Source organism: Mytilus edulis, chromosome 7 (genome assembly GCF_963676685.1).
Source record: "Mytilus edulis chromosome 7, xbMytEdul2.2, whole genome shotgun sequence".
In the NCBI taxonomy this organism is placed as follows: Eukaryota; Metazoa; Mollusca; class Bivalvia; order Mytilida; family Mytilidae; genus Mytilus; species Mytilus edulis.
This window is the reverse complement of record NC_092350.1, coordinates 55,642,604-55,664,623: the sequence shown is the minus strand read 5'-3', so window position 1 is coordinate 55,664,623 and position 22,020 is coordinate 55,642,604. Positions and strand designations below refer to the sequence as shown.

General features: G+C 32.7%; 1 protein-coding gene across 3 annotated transcripts in view; it reads right to left on the bottom strand.

Annotated features, from left to right (window-relative positions):
* Nucleotides 1-22,020, bottom strand: part of LOC139481812 (uncharacterized) — a 61,119-nt gene that overhangs the window by 26,416 nt on the left and 12,683 nt on the right. The window contains exon 1 of one of the 3 annotated variants that reach the window (XM_071265319.1): nucleotides 506-631. The exons of the other annotated variants lie outside the window; for them this stretch is intronic. The gene's annotated coding sequence lies outside the window, so the exon portion shown is untranslated. Of the gene's footprint in view, nucleotides 1-505; nucleotides 632-22,020 lie in introns of those variants that run through there. 3 annotated transcript variants of the gene reach the window in all.

The following is a 22,020-nucleotide window of genomic DNA, read 5'->3' as shown; positions in this document are numbered from 1 at the left end:
TTTTCATCTCTTATGCAAAACATTAAGCAACTACTGAATGTAGAATCTTTTCATATCAGCGTGGGCAATACTATTTTCTTGCGCAGTCAGGTTATAAATTGACTGGGTCAGTTGAGTTCAACGTTCGTCTGTAATTTCCACTTGTCATTTCGTACGTGTTGTAAACACATTTAATATATGGGGTCGCCAAAGGTTATAAACGCCTATATAAAAAAAAAATACGAAAAAATAGCAGAGGACTAAATCTTGTGTGTTGGTTTAAATGTTGAATACTTGACTCTCTGTTCTTCTTCTCGTGCACCCGCATGCACTTCACTCTTTTATTTTATTAAAATCCTCACTGGAAGGCCTCTGCCAGACTGAGTGAGCTGTTATCGATAGCCGATGACAAACAAGTTAAATGTTAATGATTCAGTATTATGACCAACATAAGTATTGCGGTTATCCACGCTGTTATGGAAATGATTCTATCATATGTGACGGAGTCAATATTTTGTAGTATTACCTTCAAACAAATTGAATATTTGGTGAAATTTAGTTACTCCTTTTAACATTCAAAGTAAACAACATTATGATAAACTGTACAAAAATACTATAAAATTTGAAACTATGCAATGTATGCAACTTTGTACAGCATATGGTCAAGGATACATGTATTAATGAAATGGACTTGAAAATTAGTAGACACAATAAAATTACAGACGCGATTAAAATTCAAACAACGTTTGTGTAAAGAAATAAACATACCTTTGCAATTATATAATTAATATTATGTAACAAAATGACAGAAAATAATTATAGTGAGTCCAACAATAAAAAGTATGTTACCTACGGTAACAGTTACAGTATCTCAAAATTATATTTTCTATAATTTGACGTGACAGTCTTTTCAATGCTTGATGAAAAAAAAAATCCTTAAAAATTACCGTAACGATGAGTATGAAAATAAGACGATGTGGTATGATTGCCAATGAGATAACTTCCCGGCGTAGAAGTCATCAACAATAGGTCGGTATTTAACAATGGGCACAAAAATATACTGCATAAAATTGAGAATGGAAATGGGGTATATTATAAAGGAGCAAAGACTGGCGTCCAGAATATGAACCCGCATACAATAATTTGAATAATTTGCATAACACGCTTTAATAGGCTCCGCTCTGAGAAATGTATTTTGGAGTGGCATGTGCTAGAATTGTATTAGTCTCTTCTCGAAAAAAAAACCGTGAAAATCTGAAAGTGAACATGCAGATCTTGAAAACTTCATAATTAATAATGTTCAAACAAAAAGTTTGTATAACGCATTATCACATGACTATAATATGGAAGCTGGTTAGTGTCAGGATGTAGAGTTTGATTTATTAAGGATATTCGCTTGTCATGTTTTGGATTTTTTGTCACATTTTCAGACTCCTCTGGTTTTATCCATTTGAATGCCTTCAACAATTATGACCATAGACCCACATTTTTCTTTTTATAAATCTTTTACATTACTGTATAAGTAAAGGCCATTTGTAAAAGTCTTATAAAATCTTTGTATTTTCTTTACCTATATATTTTTTTGCTCTTTTGATTCCTTCTATAATCCCCTATTAATATAATACTAGTGTTATGAAATTAAAGCTTGTTATTTTGAAACTGAGTAGCAAACCTCCTTAAGTCGTTATAACGACTTTGCTAACCTGTTATAACGATTAACTACGTTATTTTAACGAGTTAAGTAATACAAGTGTTTTTAACTCGTTACCAGTGTTAACGACTTAAAAATAACACTACACCCTGACACTAACCGGCTTCTGTACTTTTGAAGGTTGCAAAGGGTTGACACATAATGTTTTTTAACATGAAACATACTATTCGTAATATGCGTGTCCAAGCCAGCAGCCTGTGGTTCAGTGTGCACCGTCTTCTTTGTATGTTTATCTTTATAGCATCAATATGGCTATTGTTTTGCTCTTTTGACTTGATTTACATTTTGTCATTTCGGGGCCTTTGATATCAGGGACTTTCTATGCTAACAGTTTCTATACTAACAGTATAGAAAGTCCCTATTGATATAGAAAGAAGGTGTGGCATGAGTGCCAATGAGATAAATCTCCGCACGAGACCAGATAACACAGAGATTACGAACTATGGGTCACCGTATGACCTTCAACAATGAGCAAAGCCCATATCGCATAGTCAGCTGTAAAAGGCCCCGCAATGACAAATGTAAAAGAATTTAAACGAGAAAACTAACGGCCTAATTAATCTACAAAAAGTGTACATATATACAGAACGTAGCGGGGTTTTACATGTTAGCAGGATCCCATCCCTCCCCTAACCTGGGACAGTGGTGTAACAGTACAACATAAGAACGAACTATAAACATCAGTTCGGAATGAGGCTTTAGAAATACATCTGACAAAAACACATTAGGACGTGTCCAGGTACTTGTATATACCGACAATAAAAAGACACTTAGTACTGATCTGAGAGTACTCGCAGCTACTGACAGCTAGTTCAAAGCCAATGCAAGCCACTAGTAATTAATACAAAGAAATATGCATTTTTGACTTAATAGTTCATTCTACGGCTAGGAGTTCGCTCATTGTTGAATGAGGGTCTGGTTAAGGTTGACAGTATAGACAATAATTGACAATAAATGCAAATAAAAACGTAAAACATAAAGAAAGACAGGCAAACAAAAAATAGAGAGTAGAGAATGATGGGGTGCTGAAACATACAGAATAAAGAAAAAATAAATAAGCAAACCGTAATAATAATAATGAAAAATAGGCTTATAAATTTAAAGAGTACAGCAGAATTGAAGAACCCCTCACAATCTAGACCATCATGGTTCAAATGACGTTTGGTGAGATGTATCCTTATTTTCATCTCCTTCCTTTGGTATTCTGTGGATACATACATGTATTTGCCGTGTTAAAATATACATGTAACAACAAGTCCTTAGCCAATCAATTTTACCACATCAACCTATTTCCATATAAGGAAATTTTCCAGTTCTTTTTCAGACGATTCATGATCATTGATCTCTTGATGTTTTATACATCATACATTAACCTATAAATGCACAGATGATTATATACGTGAGATGAATTTAGGAGAAAGTTTCATGGCCTATATTTTATATCTGACAGCAAAATGGGCACATTTCTGTCAATAATTGAATAAACATGCGCAACATGTGACATTTACATTACCAGACAATAGCATTTTGCATATTTATATACTTAAGATTCGTTCTGGGTTTTCAAGAAAATAACCTCGTGCTTTGTCTTAAAGAGAATTCTTTCCTCATTCCTTATGTATATGTAAAAGTCTAGCTAATTAACCTATAATTAGATTTTTATAGTTATTAATGACCTAAATTTTGTACTTGAGGACACTGGTATGTTTTCGACTGGGATCATTCACTTGACATTTGGAATATAAAATGAAAAGAACTATAATTGCATTTGTATGAAATTTAATACATAAGCATTTAATTTATGTTTTTGTTGCATCTAACAGATAAGACATGCATCATGTATATTTATAAAAACAAAAGCGGTCGTGGTACATGTATGTGGATTAGTGCGAAAAACATATCGGTCATACATAAATATAACATAAAGAGCCCGTCATTCCTTCGAACATAAAACATGTAAGATGAAATTTAGCACATACATTTGTATATGAACATAAAACAAGGTACCAACGAACATATTAAGACTTAAGCCTTTTATAAACCAATAAATGCATCGAATCCACCTTTAAGCCATTAGAATACTTCAATGTAATTCATTACAAGATTAAGGATCACGAGGAAAATCATCATATCCACGATTTCATCTTAAATAGCAAATATACAGTAGATTTTCCCTATCACTTAGACATTGATTGTATGTGTTATTTGGGTGATTATTGCCCCTTTCAAGTCGGCGACCTTGACTTTTATAAGTGTAGTCAAGTCATTGGATTGATTTTGAAATGGACGATTAGTGGTCCCTTCAAAAGGGTGTGTTGAATATAACATTGGAATTAATTACCGGTGCTAAGAAAAGACCGTATGTGTAATGAAAAACTACATGCATAAATAAAGCAGTTGTTTGTTATGCATCAAATTAAATAAAATATGAGAATATCAAATTGAATGATATTTTGATTTATTATACAAACACATCACAGGAAATTGTGCAAACAAAACTGAAGGCAACTCGTCAATCTTGCACATGCTATATATGCTGTTGTTGTTTATTTAAAGTCAGATCAAAACAAACAAATGATATCTAGACGTACTTCGTTTGATATTAGTTATACTTTGTTTTAATCAAAATAACTACATGTAACAGATAATTACAAACAAGGTGTAAATGAACTGCTAAAAGGTTAAGGTCAAAACAGAGTTCGTATGCTCAGTACTTTGTCATTATATGTGTAAAACTTCATTTGTTTTCTTTTTTATTTCTTGATTGATGCGTGTTTGTACTTCTAACAGTTGCATGTTATAACACCGCCAGAGAATGACTCATGCTATATTTTTTTTCGTTTCTTGGTGTATGCAGGTATGCAACTATGATAGCTTAGACACTTATGAATAAGATTGCAGAGTCTAACTTAAAGGTCAAAGGTCAAGGTCATGTAAGGTCAAAATGCAATCCGCAAGGCGAGAAATGGTTTAATGTCAAGACTTTTAGTCCCATCGAAAGGATGATTAGAAGGATTCGTTCGACCTATATATCTACCTGACTATGATTGAACAGTGAGGCATACACCACAAGCTCAGGACATATTATTATTGTATTGTGATTTTTCGTTTCTTTATTCCTAAATGTTTAATATTACATGTACAGTATGTTACTTTACCCTTTATCTATTTTTACTTTTAGTGTCTATTCGTTATATATATTTTAGTACAGCATTATTCTCTATGCTTTATTTTTAAGCACTATTATAATTCTTCAATTTGTATGTCTATGTTCTTATAGTTTTTAGCATTTTCCCTGCAATATTTGTCCAAACTCTCATACTTTTTGAGTGTGCCACGGAAAGATGGCCGATTTCTACTCAATGTCCTCCGCTGTTTTTTGTAATTGAAATTGATAAGGGTATATGCATTATAAGCGTATTGAAACACATATTTAAATAGATATATCTGAACAAATGATGGTGCTTGATTCAGTTTGTTTGAATGCGCGAGTGTAAAGTAGCTTTCGTTTCATTGATCTCATTAACTCTAACACATGCACTAACCGTTTTAAAAAAACGAAAGCATTTTAATTTTTCCCGAAAACATGATTATTCTAATAAAGTCAAAAATAATAAATGAATAGAATAGTATGTTTCCCATTAAAGCTAAATAATTTAACGTCACGAAGCACAAGGTCAAAAGTAAATGTCAAATTAGGTCAACTCAAGGAGAACTTAACCATAAATTACCATTTATAACTGATCGCATTGTTACGATATAGCATCTTCCTCCTTGTTCTGTCTCTTGTTAACATTTGTTTTCATGTATTACACAACAGACTATTTTCATAACAACACTTTAAGGTTAAAAGTTGAAGGCTAACACTGTGAAATCCAATATGCATTTCGTGTTGTACACTTGTACACTTTCATTCTGTTTGCAACGACTACAAATTGTACTAACATCGTGGCCTAAATACAACATTCATGAAAAATATAACAACACTCTTTAAAACTGTGAAAATATGATTTATTCAGTCTTAGATCGGGGCCTCGTGCCTTGTTTCTTTTTTTAGTTTTTCTTTAAATTTTGTACCGACTAAATTAGTTAAGCCTTTTCAACAAAAGTTTACACTTTGTTCTAGTAACTATTTAGAAAGATTTGAGCGATACTGATTGTCAACCGATATCGATAAAGTGTTTAAAATATATAAAAAAAAAACACATCACGTCTAAGGCGTTTTTCAATGCTGGGCACTTTTTAGTTTTATATACTGCAGTTTTGCTCATCTTTGAAGGCCGTTCAGCTGTTTACATGTACATCAAAGTTCTTGGGTCTCTGGTGAAAACGTGTCTCATTGGAAATCATACCGCATCTCGTTTTCTTTAAACTTGCAATAGTTTGTCTCTAATTGACTTTTTTTTAATGACAAGGGAACTAATTAATATACTAGTAAATTTATTCAAAGTGGAACAAATGTCGATATTAAAGTGTAAATCATTTATCCAACAAATATATAGTTGTAAGGAAATTCAATTTATTACTCTGACTATATCTTCGTGGGAGAGACATTCAAATTAAGGACTCATCTTCAAGGTTATTAAACACAATGGCAGTTATTCAGACAATAAATCTTCTTTAATTAATATTAGGTTGAACGTTTGTATATTAAGTCAATGAATAGTTAGGGGTTTTTGTTTTACATTTAACTTTTTACTTATGACTAAACTTTGCAACTCCGAAACGGCGACGCAAAAGCGATGTTTTCATTGTGACTGAGTTTGTAAGCTACTTTATTATGACCCCCCTTTTTTCCCTAAAAAATGAATGGTACATGTACATGTCATTGTTTTTAGATTCGGATCTCGTAAACGTCTCTTTATTATTTGATTATACATAGCAAAAACAGACAATTGAACACTGAAATAAAAATTAAAAAAGAAAAACGGGTTTTGGTAAGGATTAAAAAAAAAGGAAATTTGGGATTTTTTCTTATTTCTTTGACCTCAATAATAATGGTAAAATTAAATCGGAATTATTAATTAATTTATAGATTTGGAATATTTTAACTTGTAACATCATAAATATATCAAACTTCAATAAATGAGAATTCTTTAACATTTAATGAAATGACATTAATGTGTTTTATGAACCCTATGCCATAAAAATACATTTTTGTACATGTATTTAAGAAAATCATTACCAAGCATTTGCGTTGAAGATAATTATATAATCTGTATGAGTAAAAGGCATCGTAGAATCAATCACCCCCGTTTGTTTTTGTAGCCAAGCAACTATAGTTGTCGTATATAAGATGACCAAAAAATAAAAGGAGATTGTGCTATCAGTCATGAAGACAGCAACCTTACAACACAAAACACCAAGACATACGAATATTAATGATATACAAGTAGTGTCTAGGGTTTATATATACAAACTCCTCATAAATCATCATATCTTAAAAAAGAGGTGAATACATTCAGTTATCAAAACTTTTTTTTAAGGTTTGACGTCAAACCAAATTCTAACACGACAAAAGACAAAGACAACCACTGACAAGGTTCCTGATTTCAGACAGGAACATAAACATACTGCATGACGGGATTTTCCCTATAGTTCTCCAAGGTTACTAATAGTATGTCTGGAAGCTACAAAACAATACGAAACAAAACACAGAAGCTGTTGAACTTATCTTTGGGAGTAAAGGATACTGTGGCAGTTTCACGGGTTATTCATAATATATATTATATATTCTGTGACTGCATCTTACATTTTTTTGTAGGATCCTTTTCAAAAGATCATTCGGCTGATCTGTTACAATTCCATCTGCATGCTTTATATCATGTACTGTGTTACGACGCTAGATTAAAACTGACGAGGAAAGGTAACACCACGCCACCGAAAGCTCTACTTTTATGTGCCTAGGTGGTCGAGTGGTCTAGCGCGTCGGGCACAGTACAATACGATTTGGTGCCACGATATCTCAGTAGCATGAGTTAGAATCCCGACAAGGGACGAATAACATTGTTGGGATGATGTTTGGACGAATTATATAACTAGAAACGAATGTTTGATGCTCTTTCTTTTTTCCTTATAAATCTTTACTGCATGTGCATGTAACCACGCAGCAAGGCATGCACAAGGTTAAAAGGCTAATGGAAACCGCGGTAGCTGTTCATTAATCATACATGTATATTTGTTTATATTTCAATGATAAACAAACTTGACAGTCGTGCTTGTTCTTATTAGAAATCGGTACAACATGGTACAAAGAACATTATTTACACATGTAACACCGTTCCATATGGAAAGATGTGAAATCGTCAGAAAACATGCAAAGGGCGACCATTCAGATTAAGAAAATAAGTTTACTACAATAAGGTTGGGACAGTGTAGTTCATAGCCAGTACAGTCTCCATATAAAACAACTCTTCCTGTGCGCTTTTCAAAATCAATTGAACGAAATATAAAATAAAAAGAGTCTAATTTTAAATCAAATTTCAATAAAGTTTTTTTTCACTTTTTCGAATTGTACAACAAAGTTCATGTAATACATGCATTGTCTCTATAGTAATTTCCGCACTTAATAAGACTGTGGAAATACACAGTGATTTTCTTCAACATCCATTTAATTGTTATGAAAGATTATTAAAAGGTCATTAACATTAAGGTTATAAAATAACTGTTTTGTCTAGTAGGTCAAAGAATAAATATCTGCAAGGTTATTATTTTACTAATCACAATTTCAATCGAAAACGTCTATACTTTTGACCTAGTAATGGATAAGTTAACCTATTCAGGGGGTGCTTCTGTCTGAATCGGTTGGATATACTGTGTTTATTCTGTACCAATAACTTCAGGGATAACGGAAGTGATATTCTAATGATGTATTTATTAAGCAGGACCTTTTGATTTTTTCTACCGTAGATCACACTATCACAATTTAATATTTATATTTTGACCTTTTGTCAACATTTCATTATATGGAAACATCAAATCTAATTACAAACTGAAGGGTAATTGTAATGAATTAAATCTTTTATTTTGAGATCTGCAATTCTTAAGCTATCACCCAACACTATAAAGAAAGAAACTTATTTTTAAAGTTAATTTGTACTGAAGCGTATTGGCGCCACACAACTTTACTTTTGCGTTTATATATCTCAAATGTTTGCGTTATTTCGCAAATGTTTCCTCTATATTGCAAAGGTTTGCGTTACAACGCAATCAAAGAAATATAAAAAAAATGTGTGGCGCTAATACGCTTCCGTAAATTTGAACTTAACAATGTTTGATAAAATGTCAAGACGACATGAGTTTTGGTGATATTTTGAAAAGTCCTTGAAATATTTTTCTGAATTTTATATCAAATTCCAAGTAGAGGTTAATTCAACCTTCCAATATTCACATTGCAACAAAGCCACATAATTAAGCCGATGAAATTTCATTCTGTAACCTCCAAATCACCATAAAATATATCAATGCATTCAACATTTTTGTGTAACAATAAACATAATTATATAAATCATTTGGTAGATATTCATGAGTATACCGTTTAATTGCATCATATATTGAATATTGAAGCATGTGACCTTTTTATAATCGAATATAAATGATAATAATTATGTATATATATAAATGTGTCACATGCATTCATTTAAGAATTGAATGCTCTTTTTTGTAAATTTATTGGGGTGTAAAAGCGTTAACCGAAGTACATTTTGTATGAAGCGCGGAAGCGCTTCATACTAAAAATGTGCGCACGGTCAACGCTTTTACAACCCTATAAAGTTACAAAAAAAAAGCATTCAATACTTATAATTACATTTTTACCTATAGGATCATGAAAACACGCCTTTTATCAAGTTTTTATTTCATTTAACTGTGCACTTTATTGTGGGACCTCGTGTCATCATGAATGAAAAGTTTTATTGTGTGATACAACTGCTTAAGGAATAACACGTGATGTACAGTTAGCCAATCAGAATAACGTATTATAGTGAAACATACATTTAATGTAATTATATGTTGATGGATATTTACGTAGGCGGTATATTCAATAGTAATTTTTTTGCAAAATCAATTTTATGCTTCCAATCCCTTTGATTATCGGAAAAGTTTACATATTTTGAATTAATATATTAATATGACACCATTGTAAGTATTGTTTTGAATACATAAAATGCATGCTAGCACTATAACATAATTCCTAATCATCTATATACACCGTGTAGAACGCCACATGCGGGGTGTCGGCTATGTTTGACATGGGGTAGCAATTTTGAAGCGACGAAAAAGTAAGAAGGTAAGTTCAAGCATCAAAATTTCTTATTTCTAGAACTCTCAGTACCATATAATGTATTGCACGGAAGGAACCGCAACATAATCTATTTCCTGAAAGCAGAAGCAGTCGTTTTCAGTGCTCAGTTTTCTCAAACACCTCGCCCTAGTTTTCCGTGTTGCAGATTTTGAGGCTTTATATGCAAATTTCGGTATAAAAAACTACTTTACACAGCCATCCCCCGTATCATTTATATATAATTGTATTCCTCTCATTGACTTTTACCAAATACCAGTTTCTTAGTTAAAATTAATTGGTTATAAAACTGTTATTCATCAAAATATAAAGTGTCGCTCGGGGTGTCAGATTTTGCGTCGCAAGGGGTAGAGGCTTGTCATAAAAAAATACATATTTGCTGGTAAATTAGTCTTCATATGATACATTTTATTTCAAACACATCTACTTTACCATGACAAAACAAGGATTTTTCATTTTGCCTGTTTTTGGTCTTATAAAATATATGTTTTTGATTTCATTCACACCTACTTTACAATGACAAAAATAAGGGTTTTTCATTTTGCCTGTTTTTGGTCTTATAAAACATGTGCTTTTGATTTCATTCATAGTAAAAAAAAATGGCTTAAAATATTTAGTTTTCAAGCTGGTAAACGATTTCTTTTCCTTTTCAGTCACTATCATGGTAAAAAAAAAGTGAAGGCTATGGCTCAATAAACAAAAACATCACAAAATAGTCCTCAATATAAGATATGCCTGAAGCCTCCACCAGCCAAAATGCATCATAGTTCATCACCAGGTTCATCTAAAAAGCACTCGTGCACGCCGCAAAAATCCATTACTCCTAAAAGAATTAGAACACTCTATCCAATGAAACACTCACCGGCATCTTTTTCAGCGAATGACAACACAACTTCAAGTAATCCTGAAGACGATGATACTACAAATGTGAATGAGAAAACAACGACTTGTACACAATATACAACGGAACAGGTTTACAAAAAAAATGATTCAAGACAGTTATTTCGTTCGTAATCGCCCAGCTAGAACTGTCCGTTTTCTGTTACACATCTATCATATCATATATACTTTGAAGGTCTACTCTGACTATATACATATCTCTAAACGAACCGGAATTGAATAAAATTTGAAGAATTTGATTTAACCTGTGTTTTTCTAGGTTGAATTTCTGTTACATTTATGTTCCTATTTGTGTAGGTGTGTTTGAATTAAGAAGTATCAGATAGAGATCGATTTATAAGAAAATGTATTCTTTTTTATGACAAGCCTCTACCCCTTGCGATGCAAAATCTGACACCCCGGGCGACACTTTATATTTTGATGAATAACAGTTTTATAACCAATTAATTTTAACTAAGAAACTGGTATTTGGTATAAGTCAATGAGAAGAATACAATTCTATATAAATGATACGGAGGGTAGCTGTGTAAAGTAGTTTTTTATACCGAAATTTGCATATAAAGCCTCAAAATCTGCAACACGGAAAACTAGGGCGAAGTGTTTGAGAAAACTGAGCACTGAAAACGACTGCTTCTGCTTTCAGGAAATAGATTATGTTTCGGTTCCTTCCGTGCAATACATTATATGGTACTGAGAGTTCTAGAAATAAGAAATTTTGATGCTTGAACTTACCTTCTTACTTTTTCGTCGCTTCAAAATTGCCACCCCATGTCAAACATAGCCGACACCCCGCAAGTGGCGTTCTACACGGTGATATAATAGTTTAAATTTAAGAGGGCCAAAATACAGTTTTTAATAACCAACAACGTATTTGATGTTCATTATTTCACACGTCTCTATTACCAAAAATTCATGCACGCGGTAATACGTAAAAAATCTTAAAAACTCATCTATTAAAAAAATTATGTTTGACCTTGCATCAATTAGAGTGAAAGCTCTTTCATTCACACTGGACATATATTACACATTTGACAAATGAATATAAAATTAGATTGTATTTTAAATGTGTTTAAGACTTTGATTGACATGAAAAATTAGTCATTCTTAACAGATTAACAATTTGCATCGTGTGTATATTTTTCAACATTGGACAATGAACTTTAATTTTCGTAATCGCGCTTGACCCTTGTATACTGGATAGGCTAAATGGTATAATAACCTAGGAGACTCAAAAAGCAATTGAAAAATACCATTATGTACACATTTTTTTTTTATTTAAGATCTTTAGTCAAGTTTCTATATAATCATATATGCAAATAAAAGGAGATGGAGATAAAAAAAACTTAAAAGTTTGTACTTAGATTAAACGTCTAAATATATAACGAAACGTTTATAAATATTCTCCCTCACTACGTTCGTCCGAATATAAAGTAATTAATATTCTATGGCCTTAACAAAGAACAAACGACATAATGTAGGTGACTGTGCTACTCGCTATAACCTTTATTCTATATAATACATCAATTTATGTATCAAATACAAGCATTGTGGCACCGTTAAAGTCCACAATTCCTCTAAAGTCCACAACACCGCTAAAGTCCACAACAAATTTCCGCTAAAGTCCACAACGCCGCTAAAGTCCACAAACTTTCCGCTAAAGTCCACAAAATTACCTCCGCTAAAGTCCACAAAAAAAAGCCGTTAAAGTCCACAATAACAAGTTCCGCTAAAGTCCACATAAAAGCACCGTTAAAGTCCACACCAATTTTTTTATTGTTAAAAACATATTATTCGTTATTTTTATCCTGTTAGTACAATACAAAGCATTGGCCTTTCTTCTCGGTAGTATTTTTTTTTATCAGTTTGATTCATGAAAAAAGTACAGTATCGGTATATGATTTTGTTCTATCAATTTTGATCTTGATGGCCAATTTGGACATCATTTCTAAAAAGTTTGTAAATTCGTTATTTATTATTACTGCATTCAACAAGTAATTTTTTTTCTCTTATTCTTTGCATATAATCACTTTTTGACATAATTAATGTACAAAGCAAATGTGCCTCCTAATCTATAACATTTGAACGGCATGCAACAATCTTGATTATATCATTAAACAAAAAAAAAACTAAGTTTATGAATTTCCAAAGGTCTGCTGTCGCAAAACTTTTAACCAACGTTTAACGTTATTAATTTCTGTTATGATTTTCAGAACGGAAAAATGAAGCCAGTATGATAAATTCCAAATAAAAAAGAAATTATGCTATGCTTTAAGTTATATTTTTATCGATTAGTATCAGATATCGATGCGTTGAATGGGTTTCTACCAAAATGTCACAACAAAACCTGATTTGATCGATGTAGGAAGATGTGGTATGAGTCACAGTGCCAATAAGACAACTCTCTATCCAAGTTAAAATTTATAAAAGACCATTATAGGTCAAGGTACGGACTTCAACACGGAACCTTGGCTCACACGGAACAGCCAGCTATAAAAGTCCCCAACAATTTCAAGTGTAAAACCATTCAAAAGGAAAAACCAATGCCCATAAATGGGGCTTAAGAAAATATACATACACTAGTTGTTTATCTTGGTAAAGTGTTTTAATCACATGTAAAATTACTCACAAGATTAATTTCTATAAACTTACAAAACGCTAAATCTGTTCTACAGTATTAAACCAATAAAATTGTATTGAAAAGAACAGAAACATTCTTTGATATTATATAATTCGTAAAAGTTTCAACTTAAAACTTCATACTAGTCTTCGGTCATCGGTATAAAGACATCATTCGTAAATATAGCTCAACATGCAGACTTCTAATACGATCAGGTATTTCACATCCAATTTTGTATGGAAATATTCTTTATAAAGCACAAAGGTGTCAGTATTCACCTCAGAAACTTACAAAACCTTTGAATAGACTTATTAAGAAGGGATATAATTACGATACTGTTGTCAAGTTATTAAAGATTGCATATTTTGGCGTTAATATTGAGTCACTGATAAGGTCTTTGCATCGGAACTAAACACATTTATTCTAAAAACAGTTGTTGGCATGACACGGGTTATGTTCTTCTCATATATGTTATGATGGTATGATACTAAACCCCTAACGGGAAGGATTGTGCCTGATGTTCATATGATGAAATCATAATCTTTCGGTCAGTTTAATTGAAGTCTGGAGCTGGCATGTCAGTTAACTGCTAGTAGTCTGTTGTTATTTATGTATTATTGTCATTTTGTTTATTTTCTTTGGTTACCTCTTCTGACATCAGACTCGGACTTCTCTTGAACTGAATGTTAATGTGCGTATTGTTATGCGTTTACTTTTCTTCATTGGTTAGAGGTATAGGGGGGGGGGGGTTGAGATCTCACAAATTTTTTTGCGCCTGTCCCAAGTCAGGAGCCTCTGGCCTTTGTTAGTCTTGTACTATTTTAATTTTAGTTTCTTGTGTACAATTTGGAATCTAGTATGGCGTTCATTATCACTGGACTAGTATATATTTGTTTAGGGGCCAGCTGAAGGACGCCTCCGGGTGCGGGAATTTCTCGCTACATTGAAGACCTGTTGGTGACTCTCTGCTGTTGTTTTTTATTTGGTCGGGTTGTTGTCTCTTTGACACATTCCCCATTTCCATTCTCAATTTTATTCCATTTAGCCTTTTCAAAATACTAAAAAAAGTATCTTTAAAAGAGAATAAAGAAACGAAATTAACTCTGAAAGCGATACCGTGAACTTTGATGTGACGTACATTTTATCAATCAATATGACTATAGGATAGTTCAACAATTGTTGGTGTTCGGGCTCAATGCAAGATGAACGTTCCTATCGCCTTTATTCTATATCCACATCCTGTCTTTATCCTATATCCACACCCTCCAATGCTCATAGACACTTATTTTTATTAGTTTTGGATTTCTCAACACACAAATACGTCGGCAAGTTTTTTTTTTTATTTGGTCATACTTTTCTTCGGTTAGTTTTGTTTTTCATTTTTGGTGTAAATCAAATTTTTGGATAAGATATAAACTGTGGTATATCATCAGAAATTGAGAATTAACGCTTCAAAATAGATAACTTACCAAATAAACGAATAAACCTATGAGAGGTCTGCTTCTATTGGTACTAATTTTGATTAAAATCTTACATGAAATAGTTCCTAAATATTTGTTATGAAAAATATCCGTAGATTTCATGATATATATAACAACTAATTATAGGTGACAAATACTTCTGACCATTTTACTTTACTGGCTTATCGGTTTTTGAAGTACAACGTTCCTAAATGTTCTAAAAACTTATCTTCCAAAATATACATGTATGTACTTCCATAACTTCAATTGCAATTTGAGCATTTGAACTTAATTTCATACTAAAAAATGTAGCGTCACTTTTTTTTTCTCATCACTTTGCGTTCGGCGTCGTCCGGCGTCGTCGTCGTCGTCGTTAACTTTTACAAAAATCTTCTCCTCTGAAATTACTTAAACAAAGTGTAACTAAACTTATCCACAATCATCATAAGAGTATATAGTTTAAAAAATGTGTCCGTGAACGAAGATGGCAGACTTGGCTAAAAATAGTACATAGGGTAAAATCAGTTTTTGGTTTATATCTCTGAAACTGAAGCATTTAGAGCAAATCGGACGGTGGCAAAAATGTTCATCAGATTTAGATATATCTGCCCTGAAATTTTCAGACAACCAGTTGTTGGGTTGCTGTCCATGAGTTCTTTGCTATTATCTTAGATATTATTATAGTATCTAAATATAAATGATATCTTATACTATAAATTATGATTTTAACCTTATTTTACATGATTTCCAAAGGATCAGTAAATACAGGTGAGCGACACATGCTCTTTAGAGACTCTAGTTTATTTGGTTAAAGTTTTTATTTCATTTTTTGACTCTTGATAAATTTGACAAATGCACATGTATGGTCGACCTCATACTAAACCATACGAGTATACTCATACGGTACGAGTATAGTTACGTTCAGGTATAATTATATGGTCCACATTGTACGCGTAAGGGTTAAAATCAGATACACTCATATTGTCTGGAACATATATATATATATATATATACATGTAGCATTGTTGACAAAAAAACTTATACTTGTACTCACCATGGATAATACACAATACAAAACCACATCCGCGTATAATTTATTCAATTCATCTTTCATTCTGAAACAAATTCATTTTCCTTTTTGAAAACAAAACAAACAGTTGTTTTAATGTTTGTGTCATTTTGGTCTCTTGTAGACAGTTGTCTCATTGGCAATCATACCATATCTTCTTTTTTATATGCAAACCAAAGAGTGATGGAAATCTGCTGAGCACCACAAAATGCATGAATGTGTGGTATTAATTCTTTATCATTATTTTGATTTAAAAAAAGAACATGATGGATCCAAGTCTATTTTTTGAGATTTACGGACCGTTTTGGCTGCTGTGGAACCTTACTGACACTGAATGGAAATCTTACTTATGTTTTATAGATATTGCAAAGGAAATTTAAATATCAAATATAGGCTCCAAATTATGTCTCCAGCATATACATAAAGAGAACGCTATGTTGGAGTTTCTTGTGGATGAACAAATATTTACTAAAGAATAAAAAGGGTATAATAGTTAGATAACTTTTCAGAAATGATGTCTGTTTGATTGATAGAAAATCGCATAAAAATCGATAAAGCAAATACTATAATTTTTTCATTCATCAAAATAGAATTTATGCTGACAAGAAATACTTTCTAAGAACAAAAGTCCGTGCTTTTAATTAGATCTATAATATCGGGTGTAAAAAACAGAAAATTGTCTTCTGATAATGAAAAAAAAATGTTTGGACTTTAACGGTGCTTTTTTGTGGACTTTAGCGGAACTTGTTGTTGTGGACTTTAACGGTGTTTTCTTGTGGACTTTAGCGGAGGTCATTTTGTGGACTTTAGCGGAAAGTTTGTGGACTTTAGCGGCGTTGTGGACTTTAGCGGAAAATTGTTGTGGACTTAAGCGGTGTTGTGGACTTTAGAGGAATTGTGGACTTTAACGGTGCCACAAAGCATATAAATAACAATTATATCATAATTCCAATTACAAATTCACATTTAATCCGTGAATACACGTGTCTTCTTACTGGCTATAGCGAGAGTCGATGGTCAGAAAGGTGACCGCACGGGTTTTAAGTGCGGACAAATGGTCACATGTCATGAATATTAACATGAACTAAATTTTATTGATAGTTGGCTATCATATAAACATTAAAATGTGATTGTGTGATATACAGTACATAATTATCAAGGGTCCTGCTATATAAATAAAACATTGGAATATAAGTTCTGTTATCTCTCCAATTATTCGTTTCAATGCCGAAATGTCAACGCGTGGATTTGACTATATCTACGAAAAAACTGAATTGTATTTTAGCTCCGACTGCATCAATTGGAGATTTGATGGTCGCAAATTAAGTTTACTGGCGACACGTTTGCGGAGACAGTAAACGGATATTTGCGACCATCAAATCAACAATTGATGCCGTTAGAGCTTAAAATACAATATTGTTATCTCCATTCTTATGAAACTGACAGAAAACGACGTCAAATCATACGCCACTACTATGCAGGCTTTAGTATCATTCCATATACAAACATTTCTTCTGGGCTCTAAAGTTAATATTATACCTTTCCAGTCACGAGTTATAGATTAATTACCCAAACCAACTTGATTCATATAGATCTAATACGGAAATTACTAACGTTTGATTTATAACAAACTGTCAATGCCCATTTAAAACCAGTAGAGAACAAGGGATGGACAAACTATTGTTTAAATAATTGCCGACTTATTAACACAAAATGTCATTGTATTATATAAGAATGCGCATACATGCATGATCAAATGCACACTGTCTGCTTATATTCATTTGTATGCAGTATCGAAACTGTAAGAGTGCAATTGTGATTGAATTTTTCTTTATATTTTAATTAAGCAGCCTTTATGAAATACTAGTAGGGAGACGGATACAAAGTAAACAACATAGTTTTGCATATGTACTTTCTATTTTCATATTTGTATCTGCCATCTCTGATAATTATGATCTGAACGCGGGTTCTTCATTCTTTATTCTTTATTTATGAAGTTTTATGAAAAAAAAAAGATTTGTTATGATTGCCAATGAGACAACCCTCCATAAGAGAACAAATGACACAAAAATTAACTGGTACGAATTTACAGATCATCATACGGCCTTCAACACTTGACTAAGCCCACACCGAAAAGTCAGCTATAAAATCTCCCCAAATCACAAATGTAAAACAATACAAGCGAGAAAACTAACAGCCTTAATGTACAAAACAAAAGCCCATCATTCTATATGTTATCACCCTATTGTTCTATTTCTTAATTTATTTTAGCTTTTTTTTTCTCTCTTCTTTTTGTTTATCATTTAATCTGCACCTTTTGCTGATTATTTTCTATTTGTGTGAGCCCCACCTAGACCCTCTGACATATCTCGAACGTTTAGGGACTTATTATACTGTCGTTCGTTGACGCACATGTGAGAAGTTACATGTATATATATGTACATGTACTTTAAATATCGGTCAATGTTAGGGTAATCGATGTACCGAGAAAAAAAGAGAACAGTAGTATATTACCTTAAGATTTATATATAAGGCCAATAGAATAAATCTGTTAATACATATGTATGTTTTTACTATCTTTCGTTCAATGTCTATAAAAAAATTTGAATTTTGTAATTATATGCTTTTTGGTCTGAATTACAAAATGTGCATATCAATGCAAAAGTCTTTTAAACATTTGATTATTATCATGTCCAGTAAGTCTCAAGAATTATAATGCATTTTTAGGAACGTGTAAAATATACACACGTTTAATTTGGGATAGAAAAAATAAAGAACAATTTGTAAATTTTCTAACTAACTTTTATCAACGTCCATGGTGTTATCGGTCACGTTAAGCTTGTGCGGAGGCATATTATTCCTAGCTTATGACGCCACAACTTTCGGTTAAAAACACGACGAGACAATGTAAATACGGGATCAAAACTGTAATGCCCTTAATACTCCTTTTCGATTTATTTAGGGAGGGAAATAATACACGTCTATTGAAAAAGAGTTTTGGGATATGTATAGTAAAGATAGGATTCCTGGACCTCATAATGGATCTCGACTAACACCTCGGGCTATGTATATCTGTGAATATTGGCAGGATATCGGGACTGATATTATCATAGATAAAGACATGTAATAAAAATACTGTTTGATGAAAAAGTTAAGTACAGATGTCAGTCCATGTCGAATTTTGAAATAAAGCACACACAAAACTAAAACGATATAGGTCTAGATACAAAATACTCCGGAGTCACCAACAACTAAAACAAAGCTGTTTGCACTAAACTAAGGGAGCTACCATTTGATTTTTAGGGGGGGGGGGGGGGGCTAGGATGAAATTTGAAAAAAATAGGCTGGACAGGAGTTTTGAGTAAAAAAAAAAGGCAGGATGAGAAACTTGTTAAAAAAAAGGCAGGATGACAATTTGTGTAAAATAAGTCAGGATAAACTGTTAAAAAAAAAGGCAGGACCGAATAGAGTAAAAAATAAAAAGGCAGGACAGAGATTACAACTAAAAAAAAAGCAGGACAAAATTTTTCATCCTAGCCCCCCCATAAAAATCAAATGGTAGCTCCCTAAGTATATTTCAGTGCGTTTAACTCTAGAGGCGTTTGTTGTTACTTGTGTTGTTTTGATATATCATCCCATTATTCTATTAATGCATTAGCTGCACATGTTATCATTACTTTATTGCTTCTGTTTAAATAATACTTTGGGGCTTTTTAATAACAATGAACAATTTATAAGGTTACTTTAAATTTAGGTACTTGCAAACCAACAATTCTTTTGATCGAAGTATACAATTTACGAACTGTCAATCGAGGTAAAATGACTGAATTTGTAATGTATACATGCATGATAGTTATAGGACACTGACGCACTGCGAACAGCACGTGTTCAAGGTACCATACCGTTTTACTTTGAACAAGTACATCCTTTAAGAAAAACTTTCCAACTAGAAGTTGATTTTTTCTGAGAGAAACACAATCATCCGTAGTCTGTGTAGAAATACAATAGATTGAATGATTGATTGACTGCCGTTTAACGCCGTATCAGTGATAATTTTGACTTAATTTGTATAACTCATTGATATGGTAGTAATAGTATATGAACGATTTTGCGTTTAGAAGAATGATATCATCCCCGATTTGCTTTCCTATCTCAGGGTAAGCATTGTAAATTGGTTGAGTAAAAATTCTTTTTAGCAGTCAAACAGACTGGATAATATGAGAGGAAGGGAATGACCATTTAACTTAAAAACTGGAGAGGAGGCTTACTCAGACAAACAAAATTAACCCTCTTGAAACTGGTTGCTCCTCCAACGTATATATGTTGTGAAACAATGGTTAATATATGGTAAACACAAGCTATCATTTGTTAGTCTTTTACAGCGTTTTCAACTTATCAAAACCCGGAAAAAATAACCATGTAAAATTGAGAAAGGAAATGGGGAATGTGTCAAAGCGACAACAACCCGACAATAGAGAAGACAACAGCCGAAGGCCACCAATGGGTCTTCAATGTAGCGAGAATTCCCGCACACGTAGGTGTCCTTCAGCCGGCCCCTAAAAATATGTATACTAGTACAGTCACTGTGATAATGGACGTCATACTAAACTCCGAATTATACACAAGAAACTCAAATTAAAAATCATACAAGACTAACAAAGGCCACCGGCTCCTGACTTGGGACAGGTGCAAAATTGCGGCGGGGTTAAACATGTTTATGAGATCTCAACCCTCCCCCTATATAGAACTGTACCTCTAGCCAATATAGAAAAGTAAACGCATAACAATACGCATATTAAAATTCAGTTCAAGAGAAGTCCGAGTCCGATGTCAAAAGATGTAACAAAAGAAAATAAATAAAATGACAATAATACATAAATAACAACAGACTCCTAGCAGTTAACTGACATTCCAGCTCCAGACCTCAATTAAAATGATGTGTTTGTGATGTATTGTGTTGAGGGTTTCAATTGCGTGTATGAATATTAGGAGAACTGGAGTAAACGTCAGACCATGGAAGTATTATGTCAATATAATACTTCCATGGTCAGACCAATGCCAAAAATAACCAAAAGACATTTAGAGGACAGCATACAAGCTTAAGTTTTCAAGTTAACATCTTTGTATTAGATTCATATGATCACGTATGACTTTTGTGACGTGAAACATTTTGCATGCAACAGCTATAATTTTCCTTTGTGATTATAATATTATCTTAGTTTCTTGAACGAACAAGGAAACTTCATTATAATCTAATTAATTGCATGTTCATTTTCCTTTGATCTGAAATTGTTATTACTTGCAAATCTTTATGAAAAAGTTTAGATATAAAATTGAATAATTAATTATGGCTTATAAATGACATGTTATGTAAAATTTTAGATAGTAATGTACAAATGTATGTTAAGTGGTCACCAAAGTTGAAATGTTGGTGTTCTTATTCAATGCATGTCAACTTGTATCACCTGAAAATTCTATAATGTATGACATGCGGTAGATTTCATGTGATCGTACAACGGTATGTTTAGGGTGAAATTTGTCATTTGAGGAATAAAAAAAGTGTCTAAATAAATATTGAATATCATAGGTAAACTTAAACATGTCCCACCACATGGAAATATTGCAATCTGGAGTTCTCCTGTAGATTTAAAATCCAAGCAGGGCACCATCTCTTATACTGTGCAGGGTGTTCAATATACAGTCCGGTCAGAACGAGGATATCTAAAAATGTAATACCTCGTATAGGCAAAGGTCTACGCTTAGAGAGCTGTGGTGTAGTGGTTAGCGCATCGGACTACTAACACAAAGGTTCCTGGTTCGATCTTCGTTCCGGGGAGAAAATTTCAGGGACTGAATTTTCGGCCCTCCCTCGACACCATTTGCGAGTATGGTCTTGAGAAACGATGCTAGTCCGTCGGATGGGAACGATAAATGGCTGACCCGTGTGAGAGAGAGCAATATCTCTTGCACGTAAAAGACACCCTT